Below are 21950 nucleotides of genomic sequence, written 5' to 3'. Positions count from 1 at the left end.
TACAGTAACATGAAATAAAACCAGGACTTTGCTTAGTAGGGGAATGGACATCAGTGGGACCTGCCTTTAGCATTCCAAAGGATGCATACCTGTGAATAGCAGTGAGGAACTGGTGAACAAAGCTTCTAAGGAAAAAATAAGTGTTAGGTTAAAAATTTGCTACAGCTATTGGTGATTTATCAGAGTACAGGAAACCTGTTGAATTCCCTGTCTCAGACATCAGTGTTCAGTGACTGACTAGATGTTTCTGATGGCTGAGTTAATTTTAAGAGTGCTGATAGCTCTTTTTAGGCATGCTGAGATGATCATTCAGACAAATCAAGCCTCAATCTTCTCCAAGAGAGCAAATCAGGGGTCAAGAAGGAAATCCTCCTCTTGGACTTACAGTGAATTGCTGGCTCACAACAGCTCATTTCTGTGAAACTGCAAGCACTGCCCATTGCCTGGGACAGTCTTCTGGAATAGGTAAATAATCCACTTCATTAATTTTGTGATCTGTGATGCAGCAAATTGTATATTCCTAGGTTTTGCCTTCCTATTTGGTTTTAATAAAAGTAATATCACTGTGGTACATAGAATTACAGAAGTGTCCTTTTAGATCATTGAGTTCAACTATTAATTCAACACTATCAATTTCATAACCAAACCAAACCATGTCCCTAAGTGCCACTTTTAGGTGTCTTTTCAATATCCAGGAATGGGGACTGCACCACTTCCCTGGGCAGCCTATTCCCCTGCCTGACAACCCTTCCCTGATATCCAATCTAAACCTCCTCTGGCACAGCTCGAGGCCATTTCCTCTCCTCCTAGCTCTGAGAAAAGATACCAACACCCACCTGGCTACAGCCTCCCCTCACAAAGAGCAATGAGGGCCCCAGGAGCCTCCTTTTCTTCTGACTATACACCCCTGTGCCACCATGGCATTTTTTGAAAAATCCTCTTTGCCCAGGATTTTCTCCTGGGAAGCTGAGAAGCCTCAGGGAGGAAGGAAAACAATAATTATCTGATGGCTGCTCCTGTGTTTGCTGCTTTGGAATGTGGCTTGGGCATTGTTTACCAACAGGTGAATGTTTGATTGGTTCCACGTGAATTGTTTTAATTTAATGGCCAATCATGGTCCAGCTGTGCTGAGGCTCTGAGGAGTCTCAAGTTTTTATTATTATTCATTCTTGTGAAGCCTTCTGATGGATCCTTTCTCTTTCTTTAGTATAGTTTTAGTATAGCATTCTAGAATAGAATAGAATAGAATAACAGCATAGCATATCATAATAAATCAGCCCTCTGGGAACATGGAGTCAGATTTTCATCTCTCACCTCGTCCTGGGGACCCTCACAAACACCACATCCCCATCTCCCTCAGCCTCGTGCTCCAGACCTGTCACCAGCTCTGCTGCCCTGCTCTGGGCACCTCCCAGCATCTCCATGTCCTGCTGACAGTGAGGGGTCCAAACCTATACACATTCACATCCTGCAGCTGCAGCTCATGCCTAGGAGCACCTCACTGCCTTGCTCTTTCTCTTTTTCTCTCCATGGATGAAAATATTGTCCTAATATAGCACAAGTGATGTGAGGAACACAACTTCACATTGCTATTTACCAGCCTTAGCATAGGTTATACCTAGGTACTCTTCTTCAGCCAGATAAATGAGAAACTCCTTTCAGCACAACTAGGAAACCCAAGATTTTTATCTCTTTCCCAGACATGTTAACAGACTTCCAAAGGTTTATGGGGTTTAGATGAGATTATTTGTGAGAAATAACTCCCTTGGAAAACAAAAATACTGAATGATGATTTTATTTCGTTTGTGTGTGTGTTGTATTTAAGTAATCTAAGTTTTCTAATCTGAATGCTTCATAAGAAGGAGGATTAATGCATTTTAACCCAGAAACTGAACTACTTGCATTATCATTATATGCTTATGATTAAACCAGTCTCTAGGGCCTAAGAAATAAATTGAGTGCAAAGTGAAGAAAATTAGGAAATGAATTTGCACCAGTATTTCAATTGATCTGCATATTCTAACACGGAATTTAGGCTGAGCTCCCTGGGACTCTGATCATAGTGTCTAGTTATTGAAAATGGCTTTTTCACCACTAACCACCACAAATCTGCTTGCCAGCACCTGACATGGCAAAGTTCCACTGTGTTAAACTTACCTTAGGAAAAACTCATCTTTCTTTGAAAAACAGAATTTGACTGTCTTTGGCTTCCAACCATTGGAACCTGTTTTGTCCTCAGGGTATAGGTTAGCCTGAAGCCAAAACAGGTTCCAGTGGTTGGAAGTGTTCCACTGTGGAAGCACTGAGATGCCTTGAGTCACCCTGCTGTTTCCTCTTAGCTAAACCAGAGTGATCTCCCTAAGTGTTGGAGCACCTTTTCCAGCCCCAGAACTTGTGTGGATTCTTTACTCTCCCTCATGTTTCTAAATCAGTTAGGAATGCAGACACCAGGCCTGGCCTTAGTGTCCTATCAGCATTCTCATCCCTGTGAAAGCACCTCCCAGCCTTTCCTCGAGCCTCTTTCTGCCTCTCTCACACTCATGTGTAAAAGCCTGAGCCTTTTTACAAAAGAAACTGCAGAACTAGCTCATTATGAGGCTGTTAGCACCAATGAGCCACTACCACCATTTGTGACAGCTACTTCTAAAAGAAAACCATACAGATTTCTGTTCCTCTTTCCTAAATAGGTTACTTTGCATTTGACTCCACTGAAATAACCTTTTTTTCCACTCCCCATAACAGTGCTGTGCCTTAGGAGTTATTCATGGTGAACTCAGAAAATATAATACAAGTTTTGTACCCTACTGAGGTAGCTGACATTGGGATCAAAACGAAACCTGCACAGAGCTTCCTGGCTCTGTGCAAAGCAAGCGAGGATAAATCTGGTTCTGTTCTGCTAATAAACAGATTACTCACACTTCAACACAGAAACAGAGCTTTAAAACTTTCTGAAATGGCTGCTGGGCAAAAATTACCTGAGTAAATTGCCAGTAAAGCTTCATTCTCTTGGCTTTGGCATAATTGCATTCCATGAGCCTGGGCCTGCTGCTGACATCCACCAGGCATCTGTTGTCATCGTCGTCGATGGTGGGGCTCAGAACACCCACGTGGAGCTGCTGACTGCTCGTGTAATGAACATTCTGCAACAGGAAGCACAAACAGCATTTGTGGCCTCTACACAGAAGCAGCACTTTCACCCAAAAGCTAATGGCAAAGATAAATATGCTGAATAGGCTGACCCCATGGTGGCTTTGAAAGGATCTCCTTTCATGCAGGAAGCAAGACAACATTTTAAAAGTTGGTCTAAATTAACAATTAACTGCTTAAATATTGGTTAAGTATTTAAGAGGAAATATGCAAATACAACTGATTATTGTCTCATCATGGGACTTTTTCCTTCTGTTTCTGAGGGTCTTCAAAGAGGAAGATAGAGCCCCTGGGACTGGCTTGAATATGGCCATCAGCTCTGATTAGACTGTTTCATCTGAGGATAACACCTCACTGGAGAGGGAATAAAAGAGAACAGCAGCACAGGAGTTCAGAGCATCTCCGTCTTTTATAGGACAGATACAAAGATAAATTAAGGTTTTCTGCAAACAAATGCTAAAATCCACACTTGAAGCAGATACTATATAGAAAGAAAAAGTTGTTAGCAACTGGTGACAGATACAGGCATGAGAGAGAACAGAATGGCCACATTTCAAGGCATTTGTTCTCATTTTACATTTTCTAAGTCCATACACACAGATACAAGAGACAAGGAAAAGGGACAGACACTGGCTGCTCTGTATTTCTAGCAAAGAAGGGCCCTCAAAGGCCTCAGGGATTACACCTGGGACCAAAGACATGAGTTCATTATGTTATACAAATTCTTTCTACTCTGTTTGACTACAAAGATATGTGGAAGGTTTCTCTGGAAGAAAGGAAAGAAGGGGAAGGATGGAGGGGATATGTCCCCTTTCAGATTGGCAGGTTACGTGTAAGCCCAGGAAGGTAACACAGGATTATACCAGGACTGCCTGATTGCTAATCACAAATAGAATTTATTTTGCTACAATCAGACCTTTTTCTCGGAAGGACCATGAGAAAGATTAAAGGGAAACATCGTGCTCCAGGTTTTAAGTCTGTGGTAACTCAGTGGTGGCAGAGTCACAACAGACAAGAGTGGACAGAAGCACCAAATTAATGCCCCTGCCATTTACTGTAACTATTCTATTTGTCTGTAACAAAAGGGAAACTGGAAATTCTGCTGGGTGTATTTGGGAATCGTTTTGGTGCCCAGATTTTCCTGGTATTTGTTCATTGTTGGTGTTGTGAACTGTTTTATGTGTGAGTGTTCTCCTTTGTGAACACTCTGGTAAAATAAGAGAGAAAGCAGAAAAGCAGAACAAGCCAGGTCTGATGAAAGATTTCGGAGCTTCATGTAATAAATAAAATAAAATTTAAAAAAAAATGGAATGCTGTAAGTAGTCAATTCAGGGATTGAATACAACCACAACAAATGGTGGTGTTCTGGGCAAGACTGTGTGCCCAGTTTACCCTCCTGTAGCACTGCCAGGGCAGATGTAACCTGCCAGAGCTGCACTCAAGTTAATTACGTTACCATTAATGGTTTAGACTAAGCCCAGGTTTTGCCCCCTTAATGAAGTTTCATTGTTCTCACCCCACAGAAACAGTAACAAGCTTGAGCTGGCTGAAGTGAGGTGAGTGGAAGTTTTAAGAGGTTGAACAGAGAAAAGCTGAATAGTTTAGTTATGCCCTACAGGAGGAGAGCAGGGTAATAAAGGAACTGGCAGAGCACATTTCCAGAATGGATGGTTATGACTGAAGTAAACTCTAAGAACTATAACAAGATCACTCTGCATCCACAACTCAGGTTATTAACATTCCTGCAAACAAAACTGATGCCTTAGAAAACTGTTAAACATGAAGAATGCACTTTCTAGACAGGCCCAGAGCAACTATTTTAGACATGTATATGATCTATTTAGACATTTTTTTTTTTTGGAGAAACTGAGGTAGTGACCGAGCAAGGCTAAAAGGTCAAGATGATCTTACAAAGGGATTGTTAGGACACCCTACAGATGATTCTTGCAGCTCGTTTACCTCTTACCTGAAATTACTACTAGAAAACATAAAGGGAAATTGTTGGTTATTTAAATCTTTAACTAACAGGAAGGGATATTCCATTTCAGCATGTTGTCACTACAGAAAAGATGATGTAAGAACATAAAGGGGGGTTGCATTGTTTTCTTAATTACACATATCAGTTGCTGGAAACAGATGAGCAGGCTTGGCTGTAACTCTGAGAAGTGCATTCTGTGGCCTGAGGTCTGCACAGAGAAGGCAGTGTGCCTGCAAACCCTCGTGGCTGAGCTGCTTTTATCAGATTACAAAATTAGAAGTACTCATTAAAGATGCCCCAAAGTTAAAAAAACAGTCAGTGTAAATTAATTACTACTGTGGATACAAACTAATTAGTTACCAGTATCTTTGAAATATATTTTTGGGAACAATTTATTGTAAAATCTTGTCATCCTTTGTCATTACCATTAATTGTTTACTGATAAAAGTAATGAGCCTGATGTTCTACAGACAAGCAGGAATAAACTATTTGCATTTCATACCATAATCATTTTGAATCTGCATTTTTATTTTGGTATCTGGACAGGTGACTGCAGAAAGGACAGAGAGAGTGTCAGACACAAAGATCACTGAAATCAAGGCTCATATTTCTAGTTGCTATCAGTGGCTTTTCCATCACACCCTGGAAGTTTTTGGATTGTCGTGCACATTTGTTACTGGGTATCTGCCTCTGCAGAGCTAGAAACTGTACCCACTGGATGGAATATGTTAATATTTATTTAGGTAATATCTCCACTGAATTCAGTTAACCTTTACTAAATATGTCTGATCATCACACAATCCTGTCATACTTACTTTCAGGTAAACTTATTTATTTGTATGGAAGAACAGCCTTTTTTCATAACCAAGCTGACAGATTAATGTGAAACTCTAAGTAACCTACAAAAACACCCCCTCACAATCTAAAAGGCTTTTTAAAAGAAAAATAAAAGACTTTAACATAACTAGAGCTGCTCTTCAGTTTTAATATGTAAATTATCCCTTAAATCTAACTTTTGAAGTCATCATTAATTGCCTCACAGGCCTCATTTTACATTAATTGTGCCTTCATAGAACACTCTTATTGAAAACCTAATCCATGTAAAGATTCTTCACAAATTAAATGGTCATTACTTGTCTTCCTCTTTTAGCTAATTGCTTCATTATGTACTTTTTCAATTGTTTTGTTCTGCAGGGATTAATTTTGCATGTATCTTCATGAGCTGTGAAACTGTTAGAGTGTACTGTTAAACTATGCATGGTGTGCTGCTGCTTGGAACTGCAGGAACCACTCTCCACCTGTGTTACTTGGAGGTAACACATGGCAAGGGTCACTTAGGGCCCCATCCAGTTCTCTGCCAAGTGTGTCCATCTCATTGCCAGGCACAGTCAAGAACCCACACATCAATCACTGCGTTGCCAAGTTGATGTTAGCAACAGGAAGTAAAAGAAATCACTTTTTCTCTTAAAAAGCACAAAAGGAGACTGAAAAACAGGATTGCCACTGGTTTAGTATTCATGGAGCAATGTACTGTGCTGGCCATCTTTTATGGCTTTACCTTTCTCTCCTTACCACAGCTACACTTAGCCTGATCAGTCTTGTTCATCTTGCACTGTGCCTAAAGCCTGATCATAGAATACAACATGCTGGGGTGGGAGGGACCCACAAGGATCATCAAAGTTCAATCACTGGCCCTGCACAGGACACCACAAGAGTCACACCACGTGTCTGAGAGCATGGCCCAAACACTTCCTCAACTCTGTCAGACTCGCTGTGGTGGCCACTTCCCTGGGGAGCCTGTTCCAGTGCCAGCCACCTCTGTTGTCACAGTTATATTTTATGAAAAATCCCTTCACCAGGATTTTCTCTTGAGAAGCTGAGAAGCCTCAGAAAAGAAATGCAAACAATAATTATCTGATTGCTTGGAATGGGGTCTGGAGGTTGCTTACCAACAAGTGCATCTTTGATTGCTGCCATGTGAATTGTTTTTAATTAATGACCAATCACAGCCAGCTGTGTCAAGACTCTAGTCAGTCATGGGTTTTTATTATTCATTCTTTGCTAGCCTTCTAATGTCTTTCTCTTTCTTTAGTATAGTTTTAATATATCATTTTCATATCATATAACATAACATCATAATATAATAAATCAACCTTCTAAAATATATAGAGTCAGATGAATGTCTCACCTCATCCTGGAAACCCTCACACCTGATGTCCCCAGACAGGGCAGGCTCTCCTGGCTGGGCCTCAGGACAGGCCTGGCCCTCCTGGCTGGGCCTCAGGACAGGCCTGGCCCTCCTGGCTGGGCCTGATGCCCTCAGGACAGGCCTGGCTCTCCTGGCTGTGCCTCAGGACAGGCCTGGCTCTCCTGGCTGGGCCTCAGGACAGGCCTGGCTCTCCTGGCTGTGCCTCAGGACAGGCCTGGCCCTCCTGGCTGGGCCTCAGGACAGGCCTGGCCCTCCTGGCTGCAGGGCACTGCTGACCCACATTCAGTTTGCCATTGGCAGGAGCCCCAGGTCCCTTTCCACAGCACAGTAGCCCAAATTCTATCAGTACTATTAAAGACTGAAGCAAGAGCTCCTGAAGAATTCCCTGTTCAGCCAGGCTGGTCTTTTGCCTCACTGCCTTGCCTTACAACATAAGGTGCTGTCACACACATAAAGGTGTCTGGCCTTCACACCTGTGACCTGAACATGCTGCATCCATCCTGGTGAACCCATCTCAGTCATCTACTCACTTCTGCACTACCACAACAACCCCTTGCTCTCCCTCACTGGTCTTCCTCTAATCTTTGTTAGATTACTAAATCAGTCTTGCAATATTAAAATATCTCAAGGAAATTAAATTCTAGAGGAAAGCCACAAATATGGAATCTTCCCAGCTTAGGCCATGAAGACTTGGAATATAAGAAGGTACAATGGCAATTACACTATGACTTGAAAGTGCAGGAGAGCATTAAACATGAGGCTAATAATGCACTAATTAACTTGCATCTCACCTGAGTCCATTGATGTGTAAGTGTATATTGAGTTAAACTGTTTTACTATTTCCCATACCGCTATAAATAACACTTTCCTCTCATAAAACATAAATATATCTGTATTACTTCCCAGTTGGTAATGTGCAACTACACATGCACAGTTGGTGAAAAAACACTTGTGAGAAATCTCCAAGTGCCTCCTCATCCTTCCTTGTAGGGTATAGTGATGTCCCATGTTAGCTGCTGCTGTAATACTTTTCTTTCCTGTGGGAGCAGCTAATAACATGTTCTCTCCCCAGAAACAGCAAAACCACAAAACTGATTCACTGGTAATGTATAATTACACATGCTGTAGCTGCAGATTACCTGCTGAGGCATTCATAAGAACAGAGGGAAAAACAATTATTCCAATGTAGGAGTGACTGAAACCAGAGCAAGCCAAAAAGCTCAGTAGTGTCATGACTGGCAGAATTTGGAGGCATGGCAATTACTTGTTTTGTTCTCAATAGAGCCTTTCTTTTTTTAACCTGTTGGAATTACAATCCTGTAAAGAGAGAATTTTAGTCTGTGTCATCTTGGGATTCAAATTGTTGACACAGTGAGGTACTTTGCAAAACAAAATTAACCTCAGGAATAATCCTGTGCACACAGATAAGCCACTGCTGGTTACACAGGGTGCTAGGCAAGTGCTTATGCCACACTTGCACTGCTAAGGAATTCTTTTTGTCTTGGTGAAAGTGTGAGCTATGAAAAGCATTGGCTACATCTTGTAAGAAGCAACATTTGGTCAATCTTTACCATCTTTTTCTTTCAGGCTTCAATCTAGAAATAGTCTCCTCTTAATTCACAAAATGGATAAAAGCAAAATAAACTTCTCTCTATTTAAAGCTTTAACGAAAATTTAAAGAGAACCATTATATGAAAAAGCAGTATTTAAAAGTTATCTCAGAGTAACAACTAAGGATATTTCTATTTTTGGACTTCTCAGCCCTTTGCCTTTACACATCACCAACCTTGTACTGTTGGCAGCACTTGTGATCACGTACTGAGGATGTTTTCTGTAGAGCAAATCATTCCCTAGTGGCAAAGGATATTGGCCTTCTTACTGAAAACAAGCTAAAAACATGGCTTTAAGACTACAAGAAGTGATGATAGCTGCAAGTGCAAAAATGGGGAACATCTTGATTAATTTTCCTGAAGCATATTTGGGGAAGATCTCCATTGCTCAATGGAGTGCAATGGAGGTAGGCCCAGCAGCAAGGACAGAAAGGGACACCAGGCACACATGGCACAGCCCACTACTCCCTCTCCATGCAAACAGTCCCACAACACAGCAGTTGGGTGAAAAATCCCTTCAATCTTCTTGGTTCCTTTCCTGACATTTCTACCTCTTGGTGTGAGAAATGAAACCCTGGAGAGGAGAGCTCTTTTTTAGAGAAGTAATTGCTAGTTGATGTTAATGAAGTGGATAGGGTCTTAATTTCAAGTGTCGGTCTGTTGTTAAACATTGAATGTCAGAGTTCTAGGACTTGCCTTGAGTTGCTGTTGTTCTATGTTACCATTTTACCCTGTATTTGTACCTCTCTCAGTCATACTCTGCATTTGTGCCCCTTTCCATCTCACCTTAGATTTGTATCCATTCCTGTCAGGAACCACTTCCCCTGCTCCCCTGCTCCCAGGCCTTGCACCCGGACTGAATTCAAATGAGAGGCTGTGGGAACTATATGAACCCTCTCAAAACAACAAACCAGCACATGAACTCTGACTTTAACCCCCCAGAACCACACTACATCACCCACCCTTGACCAGAGCCGGATTCCGTCCTGCCACCATAACTTTAATAGTGCTCAGCTTGGGTGATACCCCTGGCCTACAAGCCAACATCATCTTCCTAAGGATTCTCTTGAGGGTGGAAGCCCCAGCTCTGCTGAGAGACAAAGCTGCACGCACCCTCCTGCTGCACTCCTCCTCCTCCTCCTCCTCAGCACCGTGCTGTGGGAGCAGCGGCGCTGTGCGCGACCCCTCGGGTAATAAAGGCCTTTTTAAAGGAGTCTCCTGGCCATATTTATCACACTGGCATGCCAGCCCGTCAATCTGCCTAACAAAACAGTTTGTGAGGCAGCAGGGCAAATCACGAGCTGATTAGCATTACAATTAACCCTGTATCTGAAAGAAAATAAAAGTTTACTGAAGCAGAGGTGTTCAGAGGCAGCAGTGTGGGGCAGACCACTGTGCTGGCAGGGCCAAAGCACTGGTGAGCTGCTGCAGGAGCTAGAACAAGAGCATGGCAAGGAGAAGGAGAAAATGTAACCCAGTGTAGCCTATGTGCTGTGAAACTTCACTTGAGCTTGAACACTGTTGGTGCAGTTTAACATTATCCTCATCCTAAACCCAAAACACAGCACTGTACCAGCTTCTAGGAACAAAATTATCTCCACCCCAGCCATGGCCAGGACAGCTGTGCAAAGGCTTTCCTTAATAAAGTCAGACATCTATTTACATGCAATATAGTCACAGTTTCGTGTCATTTATGGCCTGTGTTAGGAACACCGACAGGTAAAATTGCTGGAAACTTCCAGGTAAAGAGGAAAAAGGGTGACATGTTTCCCCATAAATATGGAGATTTGGGGCCAAGTGTAAGTACCTTCACTTGCCTGTGATTAACAAAAAGAACACTATCCCAAGGGCAATATTGTAAGAAAGATCTCAGGTGAGAAACAATCAGGATACACACACACTGTGGACTGGAAATGGCTGGAACATGTAAGCAGCCATCAGTTTCTAGGCACCAAATGGGAGAGACTCACTTAACTAAGAAGCAATGAAAAAAGCAATGAAAAATCACGATCCCAGAAGCATGTTGTGGGGAGGGGGTTAAAGAAAAGACAAGATAGGTAAGACCCAAAGACCCAGCCCAAAACTAACAAACAAATATTAACTTCTGGAATTCCAAAACAATAGATCAGAGAGAGCCATGACAGACTTCACATCTGCTTGCTTTGCCACAGAGGGACCCTCATGTATGGAAAATACCCCAAAGAACCCTGGGACTATTTTTTGCTCAAGTAACTAATTTCTCCATCTCTATTCATTAACTGCATTCCTCCAGTTCTCCAACATCAGAAACAGCACGAGATTCACAAAAGGTCTGCAGACAAACCACCCGACTAGCAAGAAATGAAGCAATTAATTTCACTACAGAAATATACTACACAAAAGTAGTGCGCCACACTCAGTCTAACTATAAATGCAATTTTCCTCCTGGGTCACCTGATGTAAAGTCCTGATATAGCATTTAGTTGGAACAAGACCCAATCCCTTAAAGAGCTTTTACCTTCTAATAAATTTTCCTCTTACCCACTTAAGAGGGCCATTATATCCTAGTGAACACGAATTCATCTGCAAGCACAAAGTCTTTGTGACACACAGAATTACTCTAAGTCAAAGCCTGGGCTGGCATTCCCAGGACTCTGATGATGACTTAGTCTGGGACCTGAGGCAGATCACTGAGTATTTGTTAGGGCATCCCTAAAAGTGGCACAAATAACTTCTTGTAACAGATATTCCAGAGCTTTATCAAGTATGTAGGCTGCTTTAAAAGACAAAAGAATTGCTACAGGGTTGCTTTTGATAGAAAATCTTCTTCTGACTTCAGTAGGAATTGGAAGAGGCCTTTAAGAAGCCTACTGCAAACCAGACATGAACCATGCAAAGCAGAACCTGGCTGAATGAATGCAACTGATGGCAGAGGATTTGTAGGGTCTTCCACGGCCACAAGAACTGCTTGTGCAGGCCCAAGCCAGAAGCTGAGCCCAAATGACACTGAGAAACACCAGCCTTACACTCACATTCTTTTAAGGCAGTTACCAACACAGTTCCTGCTTGGGCACATGGATGAAAATGTGATTCCAATCTGCCCTCCAAATGCAACCTGGTAATTTAAAAGCACACTTAAGTCCATTCAATTGGGAATGATTGAACAAAAAAGAAGCACCACTCATTCTAACTTGATTTTATAAATATGATGCTTCTTGACAGTAAATGAATCTTTCTAAACCCCAGTTAAAATGATTGAACTGCTCAAAGACGATTCTATTAAGTCCTGCATCAACCAGCCTGCCTTTTTTGTCTTATGAGGCAAATAAACAGATTTACAAGAAAACATTTGGTTGAAAAGTAAAGAGTTTCTTCTAAGAATCAAATCCATTCATGTTTTGAACTCATCTGCCAGCTTCTAGCTCAAGGCAAAAGATTTCTATTAATATTTATTTAATAATACATGTTTAGTATTTTACAAATGCTGTTGCAAATCCATAGACAAGGGTAAAAATCTTAGAAGTTAAAACAGTATTCCAAATCAGAGACCAACAGAGCTGAGTAGCAGCTCTGAAGCAAATTCAGAATCAAGAGAACAATCCTCCAAAGTCCTGCTCTCTGTGGCTTGTAATGGTTTGCCAGCAATGGATCCTTCAAATACAGTTTCCAATAGTTGGTGATTTTCTTGCACTCCTATAACATAAATAACTAGATATTTGTGCAGATGATGAGGTGACAAACATAACTCCTGGGTGAGGATAGTGGGAAAAGTCTCCATTTGTCAGGGTCTAATTCCTCACAGAAGTTTTACATCCTCTGGAACAAAATCAGTGATAGATGGACATGGGACCATGTTCTACCCACTGTGTTTCAGATAAACAGGTAGCTCAAATGATTCTAACATGTGCTATTTCTGCAGTCAAAAATAAACTCTCCAGTTCTTCCTCTAGATGTTTGCTCTTACAAGCTTTTGCATAAAATTTCCCTAGCAGGCCATTTTGGACAGACAGTGTCTGCTTGTCCATTATCCTGAATGAGAATGCTTTTCACACAGCAGAATACTAAAAAAATCTAGACACTTCTTTAAAAAAAGGAAAACGACAATGAAAGAGGAGGTGCAGTGAGCCTACATAGTCACAGATTGGAGAGCAGCATTTTAAAAGGGAAACATTATTTATTGCACTAATACTGTAATTACAATGTCGTTTTTGTAGAACAATGACTATTTTGATTAAGGCACTCATCAGCAGCCCCACAGCTGAAAGCACCACAAGTAATGTAGAGATGTTCCAGTGCCCAACCACCCCTGTGAGTGAAAAACCTTTTCCTGATATCCAACCTAAACCTTCTGTGACACAGCTGGAGGCCATTCCCTTGGGTCCTGCCCCTGGCCACGCGAGTGAAGAGATCAGTGCCTGCACCTCCACCTCCCCTGGTGAGGATATTGAAGACCACACTGAGGTCTCCCCTCACTGAGTCTCACCCTTGGATGATCTCAGACACACTGAGGATTGTCAGAAGAGCATTAATAAACTGTTAAACAATCTGTAATTTATTACAGCTCTGTAATTTGTTTTCATACAGGCAGATCCAAGCCAGCATAAATTCAGATAAGGAAGCACGTATTATGTTACCTTGCACACTACACTCTGTTACAGATGAGAGTATTTTATGTAGGTCAGGCACTGCTTCCCTGGAGCCAGAGAAAAAGCCATAAGGAAATCAGAGCAGTGTCAGGCCTTATTTCAGTGATCCAGCATACTCCAAAATTTCAATTATGCAGAGATTGTGTCTCTCTGGCCTTGTCTACCAACATACCAACATCAACTCCTCCAAGGCTAAGTGCTGCAGCCCAGACAGGAGACATCTCATGATGCAAACCCAGAGACAACTCCTTGCACTCATGAGGAAACAATAATGTTTTGTCAGTTGGAAAAAGAACAGAAAAACCAAAGTGATGGTAATTTTCAACTCATTGCAACACTGAGCTGCAAAATAAGTTTTTGGGAGCAGAAGGCAGCTCTCTGGCCCTTACAGTGAGAAGAACAATGTTATTAAAAGAAGCAGCCTTGCATTTCTCTCTCCCTTTCCTTAAACAAGTGAAAGAGGGAGAGAGAAAGCTGAAAGAGGGTCTGTGCTTCACTCTGGCTGAAAAACCTCTTTATCTCTAACAGGCGGAAGAAAAAGAATTTCAAGAAGCCAGAAATAAAAATGAGTATTTTGTGTTCTATCTTGCTGTCTCAGGAGATAATTATCTATTCTTACAGTAAGTTCCCCTTTTTTTGCTATTGTACAACGGTATGCTGATATTCTGGCAGCTAAAAGGCTCAAAACACAATGTTACCTCTCCCTTACCTTTCCTAGCAGGGCTCACAATTTATTTTTATAACACACCACCCCATTTTTCACTACCATTATCTACCTAGGAATTCCACCCTTATCAAAAACCTGAGAGATTCTCAAAGAGAACAGAAAGGTGTTAAACTGTGAAGAGATACAGAAAGAAGTACACAAATCACACACAATACTGCATTATAGTAAACAGGTGAAGAGTGTACAATGGAAAAAGAAAATATATGCACTCACAATATATTCACATTATGAATACCTTAATTCCCTTCTGTCTGGAAGGCAGCATAAATGCCCCTATATTCTACTTTGCTCCACAGTGATTTTGCTAATTTAAATAAACCAAGTAATCTAGAAAGGTTTTTCTCATCACACCTGTGAGAAACTGTTCTTACTGAGTCTGGGACCACAGGTAAGCAGGGAAATTTAGCTATCAACTCTGCAAAACTCTGTTGAAAGAACAATCCCAAATTCTACACATCTACCCTTGTCCCAGATTAAGTTCTGTGAAGAGAGCTATTGCTCTTTTTTCCCTCCTCTCTCCTCAAATAAATGTACATGTCTGCAGAGCTGTGGATCTCCTTTCCATGCCATCATCCATGGTTTGGACTGCTTTCCCCCTCTGCAATAAGAAGTAAGCTATATTTTAAATGTAAGCCACCAGTATGGGCTAATTGTTTGCCTTCCTTACCCTGATTCCAAGCTCCACATTCTCTCCTCCATATACTTCCATGCCTTCATCCAGCAATCCAATCTCTTGGAAGTATTCTCTGTCCACTATGAAGCATCCAAGCAGTGCAGGACTTCTGGAAGAATAAATCATCAGCAACCAAAATTAGCAGATAAATTATGAAGAATTTTATTTTTCAGGCACAGATTGTATTTATCATTGCTACGTAAAATGATGCAGCAAAACAGATTCTTAAGAAAGTATTTCTCAAAGAGCTTTATTGAGCCTTGCCTTCTGACATTCCTAATTCTAAAGTGAAATGAGCACCATTGAAGGAAATTAGAGTCAAATTATTGGACATAAATATTCACCAGAGCAGTAAGGATTTCAGTGCTAGTAGTGTGAGATCCAGGTGCCCCAGTTTTGTTTCTGGGGCACCAGCCAGTGTAGCCTCTGTCCTTGCTAAGTCCTCAAGGCTCTTGCCTGTGACAATTGCAAATGATGTGCAGTTCTGTGTGTTTAGCCAGAAGCCAGGTTCAGCTAGAGCTAAAAACTTGTGTCTGTAAGCTTACCTAAAGAAAGAGATTATTTCTTGAATAGGACCATCCAGATACATTTTTTTAATACAGAATCAAGCAAAGCCTGCCTTTACCAGCATAACATTAGTCCATTATCCTGAGCCAAACCTAAACAAATCACATAGCTTTACTGGATCAGTAAACTCTACCTATGTCATGGTGGGAACCAACCAATTTTTACTATACAGAGCCAATTTTAGTCAGGTAAGAGTTCAGCCACAGAGGGTACAATTTCACCTTATGAGTAGAGAAGGATACAGAGTCATTTAGCCTTTTCATTTTTCTCCTACCTTATAATCCACATTTGCAAGAAATAAATATGTCTTTTCAGATTATTATGCTGGCACTCTGGTAATGACAAGATATTAATTAGCAGTACAGGAGAAATCACCCTGCTTTTATGGAGAACACTCAAGCTACAGCTAGTGGACACATCTGCTTTCAAACAGATCATAGGCTGTCTTAATCACAAATTCTACAGTTCTACAGAAATCTATGTATTAATGCCTCCAAGTGCTATAGTACCCGTTTTATAACAATGAAAGACCATCTTTGATGTATTTATTAATGAAGAAAATAGCAGTTAACATCAATACAAAACTTATGCTTCATTTATGATAAGGTACTTTTGCCTTTGTTGTTGTTTTTAAGTGTTTCTCAGTGCACCTGCTTCCCTTTGCTATAATTCTAAAAGAATAATGGAGGCAGATAGAAACCATCCATCAAGACACATGGCTTTGTTTGTTGGTGTGCTTGTTTTAATTATCCAACACACACATGCAGCATATTGCACTGAATTAAAAAATGTGCCAGGGAAAGAGTTAGGGGACAAACCTGAAATTCATAAAGTACATGCACTGCCCAGTCCTCATGTGGAACAGAGTTTAGCGGTAAAATGGAAAAGTCATTACTTGGTGTTTCACTACTTTTATTTTTAAAAATCATAATGGTTACTCTGTATAATTAATCACAGGATCATAGAATGGCTTGGGCTGGAAAGGACTTGAAAGATCATCTCATTCCAAACCCCAGCCATGAGCAGGTACATCTTCAAACAGATGAGGTTGCTCAGAGCCCCATTCAGCCTGGCTTTGAACACCTCCATGAATGGACATCCATAACCTCCCTGGCAACCTGTTCCAGTGCCTCACCACACTCACAGAGAGAATTTCATCTCAATATCTAACATAACCCTGCCTTCTGTCAGTTTAGAGCTGTTCCCTCTTGCCCTATCACTACCTACTTCTGTCCCTTACCAGTTTTCTTGGAATCACCATTTAGGTACTGGAAGGTGCTGTAAACCTCCCTGGAGCCTTTTCTTCTCCAGGCTGGACAACCCAAACTCTCTCAACCTGTCTTCACAGGAACATTTTTATAGTGTCAACAGAGTTCATTAACAGCAATAACTATTTCTAATGCTGTGGAAATTAACCCCTTTTCACGTTTGTCTTTGGCAAACCTGTTAATTTTTATCTCCTGCTTTCCAATTCTAGGTTCTGTTCATAGGTCAGTGCAGTTCAGAGGGTGTTAAACTGACAGAACCTGAGAAAAGTGCCTGCCTGCCAAGATAGCTGCTGGATGAAAAACAGCTGCCAGTGCTGTTTGAGGTTCTGCTTTCAGGAGGTAAGAACAGCATTCACACTTCCTTTCTGCAGGGAGCTGGAGCACAGGTACCAGTGCCCTCCTTGGAATGAATGTGTGTCTACAAGCAAGGCCTGTACTCTCAGCAGAGCTGCTCAGTGGGTTCAGAGGGTACTACTCCCCTCCCTGAGACAAAGGGATTGTTCTGTACCAGTCTGACAACACTCTGGACATGGGAACAAAGTGCAGACCCAGACTGTCCCAAAGCAAGGACCCAATGCAGCCTTTGCTCACAGTGTCACTGACCAGACATTAACTCCTGGGACACAGCACAGCTGTGCACCTATGTGACAACACTATAAAGAACACAGCTGTCAGGTCAGCTCTGCTTATGCAATGTAACTGCAAAGAAAATTCCATTTCTGGCCTGTAAGCACTAAATTAGCAGGCAAGACATTTGGAGAACAGAGTGCTGCAGAGCAGCCCTGCCTACCATTCCACTTGGGCAGGAAACCTGTTTAAAAAGATCTACTGAAAACAAAAGTTTCCTTTAAAAACATCTACTGAAAACAGGAGTTTTCTTGATGACTGTGTAGGCATCAAGGACATTTAAGTATTTGAAGTTTACAGTCAGTAAAACCTATCACACAGCTGAGCCCACTTGCCCCCTGTCACACCCAGGAGAGCTTTTAGACACTGTAATTTAGTTATTTATTACCTTATTGGAGCAGTTGTGTTCTCCAGTTTCCACCAGGACTTAGGAGGGTTCAGATACCTGCACCACAGCTCCCAGTCAAAGCCTTGTGCTGAGAGGGGATACTCCTCTATTTCAAAATTATCATACTTAATGTTATCGAATGATGGAGAAATTACTCTTTTCCTGTTTTCTTTTATCCTGGTGAGCACTGGTTCAGCCCTAAAAAAAAAAGAAATACACTGTTAAGATTACACCACTGCAAGCATAGCACTGATGGAAATCATGGAGTAGTTTGGTTTGGAAGGAGCCCTTAAAGAGTATTTAGTCCACCACCAAATAAACAATATAGCAGCTAATGCTGTATTTTTCAGAAGGAGCAAAGTCTAAAGCTGTTACCCATTCAGAGCCCTTTCTGCCCCAAAATAATACACTGCAACATATTCTCTAAGAGGCTCTGTTGTTAACCTTGATTTGAGCTGGTGGATGGAAGAAATGAGTATCTGCATATCATAGAGCATTTATACCCTTGCTACCCAGTAATGACAACTTCAGGCTCGCAACACTACCAAGGACATCAGGAGCAGAGTTAATAATAGATCTATCCTAGAGACAGAAGCTCTTGCCTTTTTACCTCACTTTTACTTAAGGAGCAAGGGAGATATTAAATCCAGACTGAACACGGTAAAATACATTATTTTAGTTATGTTTACTTTTGCAGATTGGCCAAAATAACCAAAAAAACGCTTCTTTGTTTACACTGCAGAATGTAAAAGAAACATAATCTTTTTTAATGAAAAGAAGATACATTCACCCTCATGGGCAAAGGGCTACATTACTGGAGGAGATTTTTAATGTGCAGTTTTCTAATATGATTTAACTACCTTGTAATTAGACCAGCAGATTACTCAAACCATGAAAATGTATCTAGATCATATTACACAGCACAAACACATTTTTCCTGCTTGTGTCCATGATTATGTCTGAATTTTCATTAAAAAGCTCAAAATTCTAACTCACCCTCTAAATGCCAGTCAGTAATTTACCACCAGTGCTTGGCAAAGGTCCCTGGGTGAGAGAATGGAAGGGGCACACACCAACCCACGTTGAATTCCACGTGGGCATCGAAGAGAGCGACGACCGGCGCTGTGGCTGCTCTCCAGCCGCTGACTCGGGAGCGGATCAGCCCCTCCTGCCTGCTGTGCCGGACAGCCTTGATGAAACCTGGCTCGTGGGCATTCACCTCGTCAACATACTGCTGCAGCTTCTCCTTGAGCTCCTCTGTAGAAGGGCAAGAATTGGGCGTCAGCAAGAGATGCCAGCTCGACAAGGTGTAAAAATCCGCGCTTTGTGTCGTAGATGAGCGATCCCCATCCGGGGAATGATGTGCTCTGACTCCATGATTCCAGAAGGCTGAACAAATCCTTTATTAAGCTTTATTAAGCTGTACTATATTACACTAATACCATATTAAAACTACACTAAAGAGATACCAAATACTACTAAAGAAAAACACATGACTCTCTGCAGACAGTCACAACACAGCTTTGACCCAATTGGCCAATCAGTCCAAACAACCCTCGCTGGTGTCCAGCTCACAAACCACTTCTGGCAAACCATCTCCATGACACATTCCACATGTTCCAAACAGGAGCAGCAAGTAGAGATAAGAATTGTTTTCTCTTCTTCTCTGAGGTTTCTCACTGCCTTCCCCAGGAAAAGTCCTGGGAGAGAGAATTAAATCTCTCTTTGTTCAGAGAATGCGAATACCACACTTTGAGTAAAACAGGAGCAGCCTTCACACGGCTGCTCAGAACTCTCAAATAGTCAGTCTAAAAGGAGGCAAACAAAAAGGAGAAGGACCATGAATTATTTAGCAATAAAAAAATTTCAGATATAACTATTTAGCCTACATGACTGCCATCAGAATCCTGGCACTGTTTAACAGTAACAAGCCACAAAATGAAGTGTCATAGCTACATAAGAGTATATTATTTTACTGTAACAAAAAACAAGGCACCTGTCTTCTATTTCCAGGAAAATAAATAAAAAGCCTAAGTATTTTCCATGAATATTCTCTACCAATATTGCAAGAAAAAAAAGAGAACTAAGAGTAAAAGGCATTATTTTTCTCTTTCCATTTTTCTTTCTCAACTTTGACAACTGGTTTCTGTCTTGACTAAAAAGTTCAACAACTTTGGCTCTTAGAACAAAGACAAGTAAAAGCTCTAGAGAAGAATCATTCCTAATTAAAGTATAATAACTCTTAGATCAACAGCTATTATCTCTCTGGTTTAAAGACCACTGCATGAGAAAACACAATATGTGGAGTATAAATATTGTGTTCACAATGATTATTAACTGAAAGCAATGTTCACTTCATTCTTTATTAGCATTCCTATGTTCTATTTACATTATGGTATCGCTCAGAATTCCCTTTGGGACAATAAATTCCCTTTATTCTGGATCTCTCCACAAATCCAGCAATGTCTTTGCTCTGATGCAGAATAATGCTCCTGTGGCTATTATGCTGTACTGGGCATTATCAAACCTGCATTAAAGCTCAATGCTGACTGTGAAAACCCTAGCAAGCCATTTAACTTCTCCTGAGGAACGGGTTCCCCAGGGAAGCAGTCACAGCACCAAACCTGCCCGAGTGCAGGAAGCATTTGGACAACCTCAGATACATTCTCAAGTGAATTTGGGGTGTCCTGCCATTGAGCCCCAGGCAGTTTGAGAATCTGAGAAATCAGCCTTTCACGCTGGGAGCTGCTCACCTCCAACAGATCTGGACAAGCAGCATGCTGGAATGGGTAATGGCACAGAAAATTAAAAGCAAGCACACTTTGTGAGCCATATTAAATGTTCATCCTTGGAAAGGAGGGGGGTGTGTGCTCTCTTGAGCTGACAGAACAACAGAGCTCATCAATTGCAAGTTCATCCTAAAGTTCATCCCTGCTGTTTGTGCAGACTCTTGGACATCCACCAGGTGTGATGCAGCTGTTTCTCAGGCCTTGCAGGACTCTGCATGCCATGTACCTTTGAATCAATGAACTCTGCATGAACCGAGAATATCACAGAAAAATCCTGATTCTTACAGGTTTTCAGACAAACAAGAATTAAAAAGAAACAGTCTGCTGATCATGTCCCTCACAACATTTAAACTGCAGCAATATTTTAGGAATTGACTGGATATATTCCCAAAATTTTCAACATTACATTGCCAATAACTATTCAATTTGTTTGTCTGTGACTGCATCACCTGGAATAAACACTTACATAGCATAGAGCACTCTTCTGTTTTGGATTTGACTTGCTGCTTATTGATCAACACACTTTTTCTCCTTTATCAAGTAAAAAAACCCACATTAATTTCCTTCACGCTTGTGCCAAACTCCATGTTCTTACTGCTCACCCCCGAACACACAGAGATTTGTAGCAAGCACAGAACTATCAAACCAACCACTAGCTAACAGCACATTAAATTGAAAAGAAGACATTTATGTTACTGTAATTCCATGCACCTAAAAATAGCACAAACCCGTTCTCTATTCCCAAAATGCAGCACTGCAGAGGATGACTATCAAAACGTGAAGATTAAAGCTTTGTTCTTGGTCTAAGTGGCTGCTCACAGCTCTGCAATACCAGAGGCTTTATTTGCCACAACAATGCAGCATCACCACGGAGGACAGAACTGTGAAAGGAAAGCAGGCTCTAATGGAGGACTCGGAAATCAGGAGCCTGGACAGAGTCATTGCTCTCTCAGTCACTGCATTTCAGTAAGTGGGCTACTCTTACTCCTGCCTTACGCATTTCCTAACGTGGACTGACTTTAGAAGCTTGAGTAAACACAAAATCTATTTCATAGCTGTTGTAGTGCATTTCTATACTTTATAATACTTTGAAGTAGTTTTGTTTTGTATCCCCATATTTTTCCCAAATCGTTTATCCCAAACTGTACCCCCCTCCTTCTACCTGTGTTATCCCTCTCACAGGATGAGATCATCCCCAAACCCCCACCCTGGCTCTCTGTCAATCACTCAGCCTCCCATCCCCTCCATGCAGAAGTTTCGGTCCAAGTCGTCCAGTGATTAGCCAGAGGCCAGGGGTCAGCCCCCCGAGCCTTGCCCCATACACTGTCCTGTATGTCTGTCC

The 21950-nt window shown here is 41.5% G+C and overlaps 1 long non-coding RNA gene across 1 annotated transcript; it reads right to left on the bottom strand.

Moving 5' to 3' along the window:
• Window positions 1-14981: 14981 nt before the first annotated feature.
• Window positions 14982-21682, bottom strand: LOC143692132 (uncharacterized). Its single transcript, XR_013180001.1, has 3 exons — window positions 18816-21682; window positions 17820-18017; window positions 14982-15078 (listed from the first exon to the last, which is right to left on the bottom strand). It is a non-coding gene; the product is annotated as an uncharacterized LOC143692132 (long non-coding RNA).
• Window positions 21683-21950: the final 268 nt, after the last annotated feature.

The sequence above is a fragment of the Agelaius phoeniceus genome, chromosome Z (assembly GCF_051311805.1).
Source record: "Agelaius phoeniceus isolate bAgePho1 chromosome Z, bAgePho1.hap1, whole genome shotgun sequence".
Taxonomy (NCBI): domain Eukaryota; kingdom Metazoa; phylum Chordata; class Aves; order Passeriformes; family Icteridae; genus Agelaius; species Agelaius phoeniceus.
This window is presented reverse-complemented; position numbering and strand designations above follow the sequence as displayed.